Consider the following 17106-nt stretch of genomic DNA (forward strand, 5'->3'; position numbering starts at 1 on the left):
TGACTTAAAGAATGATGATTGAGATGTTTCTTGCCAAGTTTTTTTTCCTAATGAAGTGAGAAATAGCAGAAGTAAGTTTAAAAATTAAAATGGAAAAATCAATAGCTGAAGCAAATTATAGACCAATTAGGGAATTGGAACATAAAGTCATGTTGGCAATGAAGAACTGATTTAAAAAAAAAAAATCAGTGCTCTAGGACTAGCATAATTGTTGTGTTGTTTTTTTTTCTCCTTGGTGATTAATTCTTTTTTAAAGCAGTAATTTGTTTGCATTCATTCTAATGTTATAAATATTCATTTAAATTATTTGTTTTGGTATCTTGGATTTACATTAAATATTTACACTTAGAAAACCATGTAAACCTTACAGTGACTATGGCAACTTTATTAATATCTATTTGAATTTTCACAAGTTTAGTAGGATTCAACAATTATGTAAAACTTTGAAACAAACTTTATATTAATCAAAAACATTTATTAAAAACTTGCTATGTGCTAGACACTTGAAATATATAACAAGGAATGAAATATTTCTCAATCATAAAGAACTTACATTCTAACAGGGAACATAAGGATACTTATAATTACCTATAGAATAAATACAAAGTTAAATATAAAGTAGTCATAGAAATGGGTCAGTGATTCAAGATAAATCCAATAGACTTGGGATAAAAAATATCAACCACAGAGAGAGAACAATGAAGGATAAATGTGGATTGAAGCATTGTATTTTCATCCTCATTGTGTTTTCTTTAATTTTTTTATTTTTTTATATAGTAGTCTGATTTTATTGTACAACATGGCAAATATGGAAATATTTTTTAAAGGATTATACATTGTTAACCTATATCAGATTGCTTGCTGTCTTAAAGAGGAGAAAAAATAAGGAAGGGAGAAAAATTTGGAACACAAAGTCTTACAAAAATGAATGTTAAAACTATCTTTATATTTAGAAAAATAGGATACTAAAGAAATGGAAAAAAAAGAAAAAGAAACAAAAGGGAACACTGGCAGTTGGGGAGATCAGGGAAAGTTTCATGTAGAAGGTTATAATTGAGCTTGGAACTGCAAATGAATATTGGTTGGGTTTTATTTGTGGCTCCAAGAAGTTTTAGTATGCACAATGGCCACACCCCAGGAAAACTGAGGGAAATGAACAAGTCTCAATCCCATCAATGAGGCGAGGGGATGACTACCCCAACCATATGAAGATTTCATCTAGTGGAATGGATGGATGATAAAAATTTATTCCAACAGTCATGAAGGCATTAGAAGTAGGTGATGTGGAGCATTTGGAGCTTGGTCAAACATCTTAGATGCCAAGGTCATTCCCTGAATCCCAGACCATTTATAATTGTCTTGACTTCTTCTGCCATGGGATTTTGATAATCAGAAGGAGAGTATGAAAGACTAACAACTCTCTACAACTCTGTCTTATTTAAATCCAATTTACACACATGTTAAGATATCACTTGTGATTTCATTGGTCCTCTTTGAAAATGAAAGACACGGGGGGCGGAGCCAAGATGGCAGAGAAGATACACGCCACTGTGTAAGCTCCTTTCTTCCCTCACAACCAACTAGATTTAATCAGCCTCAGAAATAGCATTGGACTGATAGAATCCACAAGGACTGGAAGCACGACTTACCAGCTGAAGAGAATCTGGAGTTTCAGCAGGAAAGGTCAGCTCCCAGGGGAGGAAGAGGAGAGGCCAGCACAGACGGTGGGGTAGTGGCACACTGTGCCGGTCACGCTGGGGAGGGCTCTGGGATCAGAGAATCCACTGACATAAAAGAATCTGGAACAGGCTGTTAACTCTTCTCTGCTTATAAAACAGCAGTTCAGAGGAGAAATATAAGTCACTTTAAAATTTAAAAATACATTGGATCTTCCCAGATCCAGGGGTGACACAGCAGATCTGGGCACCAGGGGTGTGGCCGACATAGGCAATCCAGGCTTTCGCCTCGGGGTAGTTAAGAGATTGAAGAGTGGGCGGGGCGGTAACTCATAGTCCCTGGCTGGGCTGGAGGCTGTGGAACAAAAGTCCCAGAGAAGCTGAACCTTTGAACTAGGGACCGAGGTTTCTGGCAGACAATTCCAGTTTGAGCGCAGGGACTTTTCACATCACCTGCTGCAGACATCCACGCCCCACGGGGACGCCTAAGCTAGGCTTTGAGTCGCCTTTGCTGTTCAGTCTCAACCTCAGGGAAGCCGCTAAAACACAGCGCCCTCAGGGCACGGCAGTGCTAGTCATCTCTGAGGCACTTCCAGGGAGGGAGTGGGCAACTCTCTCCCAGAGCTCTCTCTTAGCTCAGGCGCAGGGGCCGCTGCATCCATCCGGTCTGGGAGGAAGCTGGTAAAGAAATAAATAAATAATTTCCTACCCCAGAGACAGACGCCCAAAGATTTTTAAAGTATGAGCAAGAAGCCTAAAAAAACCATAGATTCTTTCTACACAGAGAAAGAGTGGGTATCCAACCCCGAGGAAGTTAACAGCAGAGAGTCAGCAGATAACAACCTAAAGGGGAATGATTCCTGCCCCCCATCACATAACTCTCTCCATGAAGAGACTATTAAAAAGTTAAGAGAGTTTGAAGAAAAATGGGGAAAGGAAAGGGAAGATATGATAGAGAATAACAACGTCCTGAAATTAGAGTTGGAAAAAATAAAGAATTCACAGGAGATGCAGGGAAACAAAATTAGTGAATTAGAAAAGGTTAAAAAATCACAGGAAAATAGGATTTCTGAATTGGAGAAGATAAAAAAGTCCCAAGAAAATAGGATTTCTGAATTGGAAAAAGAAAATAATTCTCAAAAAAAAAAATTAGGGAAATGGAAAAAAATTCAATAGAGCAAAATAATTCATTTAAAAACGAAATTGGGCATTTACAAAAAGAACTAAAAACTGTGAAAGAAGAAAATAACTCCTTAAAAGTCAGGATGGAACAAATAGAAATGAATGATTCACAGAGAAACCAAGAATCAGTCAAACAAAACAAAAAAAATGAGAAGTTGGAGAACAACGTGAAATACTTACTGGGAAAATCTATAGACCTGGAAGATAGATCTAGGAGAGATAATCTGAGGATCATTGGACTTCCTGAAAACTATGACCAAAAAAAGAGCCTAGATTCTATTTTACAGGAAATTATCAAAGAGAACTGTCCAGAGATAATAGAAACAGAAGGGAAAGTAGATGTGGAAAGAATTCATCAAACTCCTTCTGAAATAGACCCTAAAAAAAAGAACACCACAGAATATTGTGGCTAAGCTGCAGGATTACCACACAAAGGAGAAAATCCTGCAAGCAGCTAGAAAAAAACAATTTAAATACCAAGGTGCCACAATAAGGGTCACACAAGATCTGGCTGCCTCCACATTAAAAGATAGAAGGGCCTGCAACCTGATATTCCGAAAGGCAAAAGATCAAGGACTGCAACCAAGAATAAACTACCCAGCTAAGTTTAGCATCTTTTTCCATGGAAGAAGATGGTCATTCAATGAAATAGAGGAATTCCATATGTTTCTAAGAAAAAAACCAGACTTAAACAAAAAATTTGATCTACATCCACAAGACTGAAGAGAAACAGAAAAAGGTACACAGAACCCTTGAGAACTGTAACTCTGTTGTGGGTATATAGAAAGTACTCATGGATAATTTGATTTTACTGATATGAAAGAAAAAAAAAGGAGGGGGTGTAGTAAAGGGAAGGGGGTAGTATCAGAAACAGGGGAGGGTGTGATAAAAAGAGGGAAACTACAAACCAGGAAGAGGCATAGAAAATACACCATATCTGAGGGAATTTAGAGAGGGGGAGAATCATTGTGTATATCTTACTCTCATCAGAAGAGGCTCAAAGAGTAAATAATTTTCATATTTGTTTTTCAGAGAATTCTCTCTCACCTCATTAAAAGGGGGGAGAGGAAAAGGGAAAAGGAAAAGGAGAATAAGGGAAGGGACATGGAGGGAGTGGGGAGGGATACTAAAAAAAGGGGGGGAGGGCTGTGCATCACAAGGGGGATCTATAAATTAAATATTGGGGAAGAGGTTCAGGGGGGTCAAGGGAAAAAGCATAATCTGGGGATAATATGATGGCAGGAAATACAGAATTAGTAATTTTAACTGTAAATGTGAATGGGATGAACGCTCCCATCAAATGGAGACGGATAGCAGACTGGATCAAAAATCAGAACCCTACAATATGTTGTTTACAGTAAACTCACTTAAAGCAGGGCGATACATATAGAGTAAAGGTAAAAGGTTGGAGCAGAATCTATTATGCTTCAGGTAAAGCCAAAAAAGCAGGGGTAGCTATCCTTATCTCAGATCAAGCAAAAGCAGAAGTTGATCTAATTAAAAGAGATAAGGAAGGAAACCATATCCTGCTGAAAGATAGCATAAATAATGAAGCCATATCGATACTAAACATATATGCACCAAGTGGTATAGCATCTAACTTTCTAAAGGAAAAGTTAAGAGAGTTGCAAGAAGAAATAGACAGTAAAACTATAATAGTGGGAGATCTCAACCTTGCACTCTCAGATTTAGACAAATCAAACCACAAAACAAACAAGAAAGAAATTAAAAAAGTAAATAGAACATTAGAAAAACTAGGTATGATAGACCTTTGGAGAAAACTGAATGGCAATAGAAAGGAATATACTTTCTTCTCAGCAGTTCATGGATCCTATACAAAAATTGACCATATATTAGGGCATAAAGATCTCAAAATTAAATGTAGGAAGGCAGAAATAATAAATGCCTTCTTCTCAGACCACAATGCAATAAAAGCTACATTCAGTAAAAAGTTAGGGATAAATAGACCAAAAAGTAATTGGAAACTGAATAATCTCATCTTAAAGAATGACTGGGTGAAAGAGCAAATTATAGAAACAATTAATAATTTCACCCAAGATAATGACAATGATGAGACATCATACCAAAATCTGTGGGATGCAGCTAAAGCAGTAATAAGGGGAAATTTTATATCTTTAGAGGCTTATTTGAAGAAAATAGAGAAAGAGAAGATTAATGAATTGGGCTTGCAACTTAAAAGGCAAGAAAAAGACCAAATTAAAAACCCCAAACCAAAAATTAAACTTGAAATACAAAAATTAAAAGGAGAAATCAATAATATTGAAAGTAAAAAAACTATTGAATTAATAAATAAAAACAAGAGTTGATTTTATGAAAAAGCCAATAAAATAGATAAAGCTTTGGTAAATCTGATCAGAAAAAAGAAAGGAAAATCAAATTGTTAGTCTTACAAATGAAAAGGGGGATCTTTCCACCAATGAAGAGGAAATTAGAGAAATAATAAGGAGTTACTTTGCCCAACTTTATGCCAATAAATTTGATAACTTAAGTGAAATGGATGACTTCCTCCAAAAATATAGGCTTCCTAGATTAACAGAGGAGGAGATAAATTGCTTAAATAGTCCCATTTCAGAAAAAGAAATAGAACAAGCTATTAATTAACTCCCCAGGAAAAAATCCCCTGGACCAGATGGATTTACATGTGAATTCTACCAAACATTTAAAGAACAATTAGCCCCAATGCTATATAAACTATTTGAAAAAATAGGGAATGAAGGAGTCCTACCAAACTCCTTTTATGACACAGACATGGTACTGATACCTAAACCAGGTCGATCGAAAACTGAGAAAGAAAATTATAGACCAATTTCCTTAATGAATATTGAGGCTAAAATCTTAAATAAGATATTAGCAAAAAGACTTCAGAAAATCATCCCCAGGATAATACATTATGATCAAGTAGGATTCATACCAGGAATGCAGGGCTGGTTTAATATTAGGAAAATTATTAGTATTAATAATCAAATTAATAAAAACCATATGATCATCTCAATAGATGCAGAAAAAGCATTTGACAAAATCCAACATCCATTCCTACTAAAAACTCTTGAGAGTATAGGAATAAATGGATTATTCCTTAGAATAATCAGGAGCATATATTTAAGACCTTCAGTAAGCATAATATGCAATAGAAATAAACTGCAACCTTTCCCAGTAAGATCAGGAGTGAAACAAGGGTGCCCACTATCACCATTACTATTCAATATAGTACTAGAAATGCTAGCCTCGGCAATAAGAGCCGAGAAAGAGATTCAAGGAATTAGAGTAGGAAATGAGGAAATCAAACTATCACTCTTTGCAGATGACATGATGGTATACTTAGAGAACCCCAAAGACTCTGCTAAAAAGCTATTAGAAATAATTCAGAATTTTAGCAAAGGGGCAGGATACAAAATAAATCCACATAAATCCTCAGCATTCTTATATATCACCAACAAAATGCAACAGCAAGAGATACAAAGAGAAATTCCATTCCAAACAAATGTTGAGAGTATAAAGTATTTGGGAATCCATCTACCAAAGAATAGTCAGGAATTATATGAGCAAAATTACAAAACACTTGCCACAAAAATAAAGTCAGATTTAAATAATTGGAAAGACATTCAGTGCTCTTGGATAGGCCGAGCGAATATAATAAAGATGACAATACTCCCCAAACTAATCTATTTATTTAGTGCTATACCAATCAGACTCCCAAGAAACTATTTCAATGACCTAGAAAAAATAACAACAAAATTCATATGGAAGAATAAAAGGTCGAGAATTGCAAGGGAACTAATGAAAAAAAAAAAGTCAGACGAAGGTGGTCTAAGTGTACCTGATCTAAAGCTATATTATATAGCAGCAGTCACCAAAACCATTTGGTACTGGCTAAGAAATAGACCGGTAGATCAGTGGAACAGATTAGATACAAAGGACAAAAAAGGGTATATCTATAGCAATCTAGTCTTTGACAAACCCAAAGATACCAACATTAGGGACAAAAATTCATTATTCGGAAGAAACTGTTGGGAAAACTGGAAATTAATATGGCAGAAATTAGATATGGACCCACACTTAACACCATATACCAAGATAAGATCAAAATGGATCCATGATTTAGGCATAAAGAATGAGATCATAAATAGATTAGAGGAACAGAGAATAGTCTACCTCTCAGACTTGTGGAGGAGGAAGGAATTTATGACCAGAGGAGAATTAGAGATCATTATTGATCACAAAATAGAAGATTTTGATTACATCAAACTAAAAAGTTTCTGTACAAACAATACTAATGCAAACAAGATTAGAAGGGAAGTAACAAATTGGGAAAATATTTTTAAAAGGAAAGGTTCTGACAAAGGTCTCATTTCCAAAATATATAGAGAACTGAGCCTGATTTATAGGAAACCAAACCATTCTCCAATTGATAAATGGTCAAGGGATATGAACAGACAATTCTCAGATGATGAAATTGAAACTATTTCCACTCATATGAAAGAGTGTTCCAAATCACTACTGATCAGAGAAATGCAAATTAAGACAACTCTGAGATACCACTACACACCTGTCAGATTGGCTAAAATGACAGGAACAAATAATGATGAATGTTGGAGGGGATGTGGGAAAACTGGGACACTGATACATTGTTGGTGGAGTTGTGAAAGAATCCAGCCATTCTGGAGAGCAATTTGGAACTATGCCCAAAAAGTTGTCAAACTGTGAATACCCTTTGACCCAGCATTGCTGTTATTGGGATTATATCCCAAAGAAATACTAAAGAGTGGAAAGGGACCTGTATGTGCCAAAATGTTTGTGGCACCTCTTTTTGTTGTAGCTAGAAACTGGAAGTTGAATGGATGTCCATCAGTTGGAGAATGGTTGGGTAAATTGTGGGAAAAAAAAGAAAATGAAAGACACTATTGTCAGAGAAATGCAAATTAAGACAATTCTAAGGTACCATTATATACCTCACAGATTGGCTAAGATGATAGAAAAAAAATAATGATGCATGCTAGAGGGGATATGGGAAAACTGGAAAACTCATACTTGATTAGTAGAGTTGTGAGCTGATACAACTATTCTGGAGAACAATATGGAACTGTGCCCAAAGGGCTATCAAAGTATGCATATCCTTTGATACATTAGTGTTTCTACTGGGCCTGTATCCCAAAGAGACTACAAAAAAGGAAAAAGGACCCACATGTGCTAAAATCTTTATAGGAGCCCCTTTTGTATTGGCAAGGAATTGGAAACTAAGTGGATGCCCATTAGTTGGAGAATAATAAGTCATGGTATATGAATATTATGGAATATTATTGTTCTATAAGGAATGATCAGCAAGATGATTTCAGAAAGGCCTGGAGAAAGTTACATGAATTTATGCTAATTAAAATGAGTAGAATCAAGAGAACATTATAAACAACAACAAGATAGTTCCATGGTGATCAATTCTGATGGACATGACTCTTTTCAACAGCAAAGTGATTAGGCCAATTACAGTGGTCTTGTGATAGACACAGCCATCTGTACCAAGAGAGAGGACTGTAGGGACTGAGTATGAATCACAAAATTATATATTTTTTGTTATTTGCTTGCATTTTTTTCTTTTTTTTTATTTTTGTTTTGATTTTTCTTGTGCAGCATGAAAATTGTGTAAATATGCAAAAAGAAAGAAAGAAAGAAAACATAATGAAATACAACAATAAAAATATTCTTGAGTTATTCTTTAAGGAAAATAGGATTCTTTGAAGCATACCTCGAGTATATTTCAGTCTTGGAGTATAGACATTGCAAAGGCATAGAGACAAACAATATTACCTTTGAGAAAGAGAGATTGATCAGATTAACTAAATTGGAGAGTGTGAGCAATCAATTAATCAATAAACATTTATTAAGTATTTACATTGTGTCATTATTGTGATAAGCACTGTATATACAAAAAAAAGATAAAAACTATAAAGCTATATCCAGGATAAATAGGAAATAATTAATAGAAAGAAAACATTAAAATTTTGAGGGATTAGAGAAAGCATTCTATAGAAGGCAAGATTTTAGTTGGGATTCTAGAGAGTTCAGTAGTTCTAAAGTAGGGAAAGCATTTTCAGGAATGGGGAACAGCCAAAAAAATGTCAAGAGCTGAGAAATAATATGTCTTGCTCATGTCTTGTGTCATTGGATCAAAAATATGCTTCTGGGATTATGGTTTAAAAGAATTGGAAAAGTAGTAAGGGACTAGGTTATGAAAGGATTTGAAATGGCAAAACATATTTGATCCTGAGGCAATAGGAAGTAACCAGAATTTGTCAAATAGTAGAGTTACATAATCAGACTCACACTTTCAGAAAATCACTTTAGTAGATGAATGGAAGATTGATTGGAGTAGGAGAGACTTGAGGTGGGCAGACTTATCAGGAAGCTATTTCATAGATCTAGACACAATATAATGAAAATCTATATTAATGGTGCCACTACCAGAAAAGAGAGGGAGGAGCATGTTAAAGAGATATTACAAAAACAAAATTGGTAGACCTGATAACAGATTAGTTGTAGGGGATGGCAGATAGGAATCCAGGATGGCTCTTAGTTTGGTACCCCAAGGGGTTGGGAGAGTGATGTTTATGATAATAGGAAAAGTAAGGGGAAAGGGGGGTTTAAAGGGAAAAATAATAAGTTCTGGTTTGGACATATTGAGTTTGAGATGTCTACTGAATATCCAGTTCAGATGTCTGAAAGGCAGTTGTAGATGTGAAATTGAAGGTCAGCAGAGAAACTGAAATAGGATAGGTAAATCTGAGAATTATTTACAGAGATGCAAGTCATATACAATATAGAGTAATAGGTTGGGACAAGGCTACGGAGGACTTTAAAAACTAAACAGAATTTACATTTTATCCTCAAGTCAGTAGAAAACCACTGGAGTTTATTAAAGTTCCCTAAAACTTAAGAAGGAAAGAAAGATGGTAAGTCAAGTGCTGAACTCCTTAACAAAAGAGAGATAATAGCCTTGAGGACAGCATGCAACAGTTACCATAATCTGGAAGAGATAATGGCCTAGAGGACAGCATATAACAGTTACCATCATCTGGAAAAGGTTCAAAATTTTGTTGAATAATAGTAGTAAAGGGAGAAATTGGAAGTAGAAGTGGGAAGCAACAAAAATTTAATCTCTAAAAGAACCAGTGCATTGGGATTGTGAATTAAAGTACAGCCTATCATGGAAAAGATAAACAGAGATTAAAGTGCTATGTGAAGGAGGTAAGATCTCAGTGAAGGTACATAGATGAGAGCATGAAGTTTATGAGACAATGAGATGTAGGATAAAGGAATTTTTTAAATTGTGGAATAGGGATTCCAAAAGGCATAGTAAAAGATATGGGCAAGGTTACAGTGGGTATTGAATAGGGTAAGTTGGGGTGGAATAAGAAGGTAGAAGTAAAGTTGAAGAATGATTCACTTTCATGTTTCCAACATTGATTAATATAGGGATAGGGAGAGAAATAAATGGTGGGAGAGATATGGGGATAATAGTCAAAGACTGAGTTGCAATATTTATAGATTCCAAGGATTGTTGTTGTCTCAGAGGCCTTGGAGTGTAGGTCCTTATCCATCCTTTCCTTTTCCTTCTAAGTAAAAGTGGGGAGAAGAATGAGGTTTCTGGGTTTGGATTGGTTTTCAGACACTCACTCTTCCTTTGTTGTGGTGTGTCTGGAGGAAGGGAAGGATGTGTAACAGAATACCAGGAAAAGTAAGCATCTGGGTCAACCTGAAAACATGGGACTTTAAATGAACATCCAGGATGGAAAAGATTTGTATAAGCAGAAGAGAAAAGAATGGATATTCCAAGGTGTTGAAAGGCTAGACAGACTACATATAAAAATAGTTCACATTTATATAATATTTTAAAGTTTGCAAAATTTTATCCTTACTCCAGACATCCTAAGCAAACACTGTAGGGTCTTTTACCCCTTTACCTTAATAATAATTGACATTGAAATAGTTCTTTAAATATATTATCTCATTCAGTCTAAATATCAATTCTCTGAAGTATGTATCACAAGTATTATTTTTCCCATTTTATGAGAAGAAACAAGATCAGAGGGGTAAGGGGTTTGCCTATGGACTAACTGGGTCAGAAGCTAACTTCAAATTCAGGTCTCTCTTGACAATTTCATTATTCTGCTACAGAGGAGTTGCACATTTAATAACATTTCTCTTCTAGAAAGGGATTTCTGTGCATTTTCCCTGGATCTTCCTCTAATTCTAAGATCAGTTGTGTAATATCTGTCAATACTTATCAACAGAGCTCTCCTTGAGACATAAGGGAATAGCAAACTTAAGCAATTGTTTTAGCCCCATATGTTAGTATCAATGGAAACTATAGGAAGATAAGGAGATTCCTAGACAGTGTTGGCTAAAGTGTAATTTGCCTCCTACATACAACTACATTCCTCTTCTATGACTGTTGGTTTATTGGTAACCTGTTTGATACCTCCTAATTTATAAAGGTCAATCAGTGTTCTAGGTTGTGAAGAATAAAGTTGTCCTTGGCTCTTTCTTTAATTCTGATTTCCTCTCCATGAATATGGGAGTCAAGAGGTGTGATAATTAATTTAGACCAACAAATCCCTTGGAGAAGATTCTAAGGATTAGTCTGATGTAGAATTAAAAATAAAATCTTTCTGGCACCAAGTCTAGCTCTTTAACAATTATACTACCTAGCTGCTTTAGTTTTACCATCTTTAAAAGAAGAAACTAGGACTATATGATCTCTAAGAAGTCTTTTCCAACCTTAGTAATTTCTATGATTCCATGATTTTGAGTCTATTTCCTTTTTGTCCCACAGGTTCTCAATCACTTAATTTCTCAATGTTTCTACAAATATATGGTCCAACTTCCACATCTCAACACCCTTATCTCCTTTGAGCCTCACTATCAGAATATGTTGCAGTACTAACCAGAGATATGCAAGAAATGTTTTGGAAGAAGAGATACAATGAGGATTTAAAAGTCCTATTTTTCATGCAGAAATCTTTTGTTTTTTCCCCTCTTTTGTGTCCCCCAACACATACTTCCTACTAAAAAGTTCTATAGTCAGAGGAATCTTAAAATCATTTCATTCATCTCTATATTTCCTGAAGAACTCTACTTAATCTAGCCCAACAAAGACTACTATTTTAAAGAGTTTACAGAAAAGTAACTGCAAAAACCCTCATGATCATAAATTCCTTTATTGAACAAGTTTCATTTAATTTAATTGTTCATCAATTTAACAATTGAGAAATTTTTCCTGATACCATATAAGATACTATATCATAAAGAACAGAAGTCAACCTTAAAGCCAGGAAGATCTGAGATTAAATTTCATTTCTGACACACATTCATTGTATGTTTCTGAGTAAATTACATAGTCTCTCAATGGTCTAAGTAACTCTAAGATTATAAATTACAGGAAAACTGTTAATCTGCATTAGTCAGAATTTCAAGATTCCCTATATTGATTAAATTATAGTTTCAGTTAATATCCAAGTTCATATAGTAGTATTCCAGAGTTTAAGAAACTTTATTGGCCCTTTGATTCTACTTATATCACACTATTGACAAACAGAATATGTGTTGTATAAGGCACTATTTTTAAGGTTTCAGTTGTACTAGATAGCTATTGAGATATCTTGCAACTCTAAAATTCTATGATTCTGCATTCTTTCCTCTCTGTCTCTTTCTCTCTCTCTCTCACACACACCCCATCATTTTCAAATTATTATTTGTACATGCTTTCACTATTTTCTACTTATATAGCTGATTTCTGAAACCAAATGAAAAACTTAATATTTATTTCTATTATATTTCACCTTCTTACATCCATCCCTATCTTCTAGCTTGTCAGAAACATTTTTGGATTCTGACCCCATCATCTAGGGTGGTAACTACCCAACTTTAAATCATTTGAAAATTGTATAAAAGTCTTGCTATCTATGCCTTTATCTAAGTCATATAAATATATATGACCATAGATTTAAATTCAGACAGAAAGCACACAAGAGATTAAGTAGCTCCGTAAATAGAGGTCTAGTAAGTTTCTGAGGTGAAATTTGAATTCAGTTCTTCCTGACTCCAAGTCCAGCATCCCATCCATGCCATGCTACACATTTGTCTTGGACACACCAAATTTGAGATATCATGAATATCTAATTAAAAATACCCAAAAGGCTAATAATAATGTTGAATGAGAACAAGAGAATATAGGACATAATACTTTAGCCACAAGAAAGACATATCCACCTTCTTATTCATCCACTTCTGTCATGTGAGAGGCTCAAATATTCAGTCTTTTCTTTTGTCTAATAAGTCTAATTGATTCTTTACATGAAAACTCTTCAAATAATTTTAAAGACATGTGCTTGAATCTAAGTCTTTTCTCCAGATCAAACAATCTCAGTTCCAATAGTAATATAATTAATCACTTTGCTTTAATTATTAATCTTTATATTATCAACTTTTTGTTACTGCCTAAATATTTATTTGTTTTGCTATCAGAACTTCTCCCTTCTCTCAAACCAACTTAACTTTCCACATGAAGTTGTTCATAAAAATTGGGATTGCTGCGACTTATTTATATATACAATATAAAAATTAATTTACTTATATTCCTGGAAAAACTTTCTGTGGGATGTGACAAGATCCACAGCCTGATAAAACAGAGCCTTGCTTTTTCTTGACCCAAAAGGCACCACAAAAATAGTTAACAAATACTAGAATTTAAGATCTAAGTCTCAGTAGTTATGCTATCAAATGCTAGAATAAACTCTATAATTGATATTTAAGTTTCTAAATTTTGGGGACTTCTCCCTAAATTAAAGACTATAATTATCTGTCCAGGAGAAAGGAGTGGAAAGATAATTTTTTGTTTATTTATAAGATCTTAGCTTCTGGCTAAGTTAATTTGTTCAGAGAATGCTGATTGAAACATTAACAGGAAGTGAAAGAGTCATGGAGGTCGATATGAATGCTACCATTTATCTAACTACAGAGTAAAAATTTGTTTGAAGAGAATATATGAACATTAAAAAGTTTAAAATTATGTGCAATTCTGCTACTTTCAAATATAATTAAAAGTACTATAGAACTTGTTATTGAATTATTTCAGTCGTGCCCATTTTTTTTTTATAACCCCGTTTGGGGTTTCCTTGGCAAAAATCCTGGAATAGTTTGCTATTTCCTTCTCCAGTTCATTTTACAGATGAGGAAACTAAGAGAAACAGGGTTAAGTGACTTTCCTAAGGTCACATAGTTGTCTGAGGCCAAATTTGAATTCACATTTTCCTGCCTCCAGGGCTGACTCTTCATTCCCTGGGCTGCTTAGCTATATGTGTGTGTACATATATGTGTGTATTTGTCTGTATGTGTACATATATATATATATATTTATGCACACTATATGATTTTATAGTATATATAACATTTCATATAAACATGTAATTATGACATAATAACATAAATATATCATCAAAAAATTATAATTTGGACTAAATTCTGGTAAAGTTTTGACCAGTAAACTAACAAATAATTATAACTAGTAGATCTGGTATTTATATGTTTATAAATACTTTCCAAGTCCTCAAGAACTGTATATTTTTTTTACAATTTTTATAATCTTTTTTGTTGTTTCCCCTATAATTTTAGTTGATTCTATCAGTTTGCTTAATAGATACTCTTCTTACAGATAGATAAAAAGTAAGTTAAGTTCAATTCAGAAAAGGTCAAAATTTTCTTCTTTTCTGAAGTAGAAGAATCACCATTCTGTTTCATATATATATATATATATATATATATATATATATATATATATATATATATATATATATATATATATATATATATGCCAAACTCCTATATATTCAAAAATTGCATACATGATGAACTTTCTGAAAGATCTAATTTTCTTCTTTATAGTATTTTATTTTTCCAATACATGCAAAGATAGTTTTCAACATTCACCTTTGCAAAACCTCGTGTTCCAAATGTTTATCCCTTCCCCCCAAGACAGCAAACAACTTGACATAAGTTAAATATGTGCAGTCCTTCTAAGCATATTTCCATATCCATCATTCTGTGTAAAAAAAATCAGAGAAAAAGAGAAAAAAACATAAGAAAAATAAACAAACAAACAACAACAATAAAAAGGTTAAAATACTATTATCTGATCAATATTCAAAGATCTAATTTTCAGAACACAAATTTGAATGCTCTATGACCAAGAATAAATCCCTCGGGAATTCTCCTGAAGACTTCATTATAAATGGATGTTAAACTTTTAATAACTACTTTTATAGTCTTTTACTCTGACACACATATCTCTATCTTTTCCACATGAATAATATGAGAAAAACTGACAGATAGACCTTTTACTAAAATCTAGTTAAACTAAATCATTAATATTTGTATGAACAAACATTTTACTAAGGTTGTCAAAAAAGGAAATGAGGTTAGTCTGCTCTGACTTGTTCTTGGTGAAACCACCTCGGCCCTTTGTGATATACTAACATAACTTTAATAATCAGGACTAGAATGTCATAAATAAAAGTCTATCTCATTGGCATCTAGTTTTCAGACTATTCTCTTTTTTTAAAAAATTACCCTTTTTAATCCTGAAATAACTTTCCCATTCTCGATAGTTTTTATGTCACTGGTAGTGGCTGTTAAATTATATTCATTAGTTCTTTCACTATCTTAATCAAGTCCAGAAGCATATATTAAATATCTTTACTAAGAATTAAGTATATCATGCAATATAAGGACTAGAGACACAAAGAAAGCCAAAATTTTAATTGAATTTAATTTGAAAATCAGTCCTCCTGCAGAAGGAAGATTCAGTCTAATGGGAGAGAAAAGATGCAAGCTATGTATAAACAAATTGGATAATTGGAGATAATCTCACAGGAAAGGCATTAACATTAAGGAGGACTGGGAAAAGCTTCTTGCAGAAGGTGGTGTTTTAGCTAACACTTAAAGAAGCCAAGAAACAAAAATCAAGAAGAGTATTTCAGGCAAGAAGATAGCCTGTGAAAATGCTTGGAGTTGGGAAATGGAGGATTTCATGTGAGGAACAAAGATATAGGTCTCCCTAAAATTTAAAGTTATATAAAGGAGAATAAAACACAACAAGAAGGGAAAGGTAGGAAGGGGACAGATAATGACAGATTAGGATACAGTTCATCTGGGTCTTGTGATCTGAAATGGGTATCAATTCCTTATTAGTCTCCTGGTTCTGCTCACTTCATTCTGTATCAACTCATATAATTCTCCTTAGGTCTCTCTGAAATATTTTCCATCCTTTATTATAGTATAATAATATTTTATTACATGCTTGTATTATCATTGATTCAATAAATTGGTGGTCATCTCCTTATTTTTCATTGCTTTATAAAACTACCAAAAAGTTATTATAAATATTTTTGTATATCTAATCCTTTTTCTTTTTTATTTCTTTGGGTTATAGGTACAAGTACTATTATAAACAATTGCAGGGTTTTTAAATGTTACTTCTCTACTGATTTTTTTTTTATCATCTTCACAAATCTTTAAAAATATTAAATTGGGTGGTGAGTCACTTCACTTCAGAATCACTTCAGAAAACTATCATTTTTCTTTTTTTTCATTAGAATTATGTTCTTTTATGTCCAGAATTTAATTCTTGATATTTTGCATATCTTCTCAATTTGGAACCATAGGATCCTACCCATCAGTCTTCTGAACCCTTTGAAATCTCCTCCCAAAATCTAGAGTGCGCATACAACTATGTTTAGCTCTAATTGTTTTACTTTTTATCAGAGAAGTTAATGAAAATGCACCCAGAATAGAATTTTTCTTTACTAATTCTCCCATCTTTTGAAGGATAAAATTATTATTAGTAAAGTTAGATTTTTTCCTAAGTTATTAGCTATTCTGCTTTTGGCCAGAAGAGAACTTTAGTAGATTTTTTGATAATTTAAATCCCCACTACTGTTTGCCAGGCTTGTTCTATATTTTAAAATAATTCTCATCTATTACCTCTTTCTGTCCTGGCAATCTGTGGTTAATTGCAATGTTGCTTATGACTGTCACTCCGTTCATCTTCAACCAAATAATATCTATTATGTTTCATAACTCCAGTAACTCAAGTTCCTGGATTACTTCATATGACATGTCTGCATACTATATATTGTTCTATTAAATTTATTTATTTTAATGCACATTGATTTATGAATCA

This window comes from Sminthopsis crassicaudata, chromosome 4, assembly GCF_048593235.1.
Source record: "Sminthopsis crassicaudata isolate SCR6 chromosome 4, ASM4859323v1, whole genome shotgun sequence".
NCBI classification, from domain to species: Eukaryota; Metazoa; Chordata; class Mammalia; order Dasyuromorphia; family Dasyuridae; genus Sminthopsis; species Sminthopsis crassicaudata.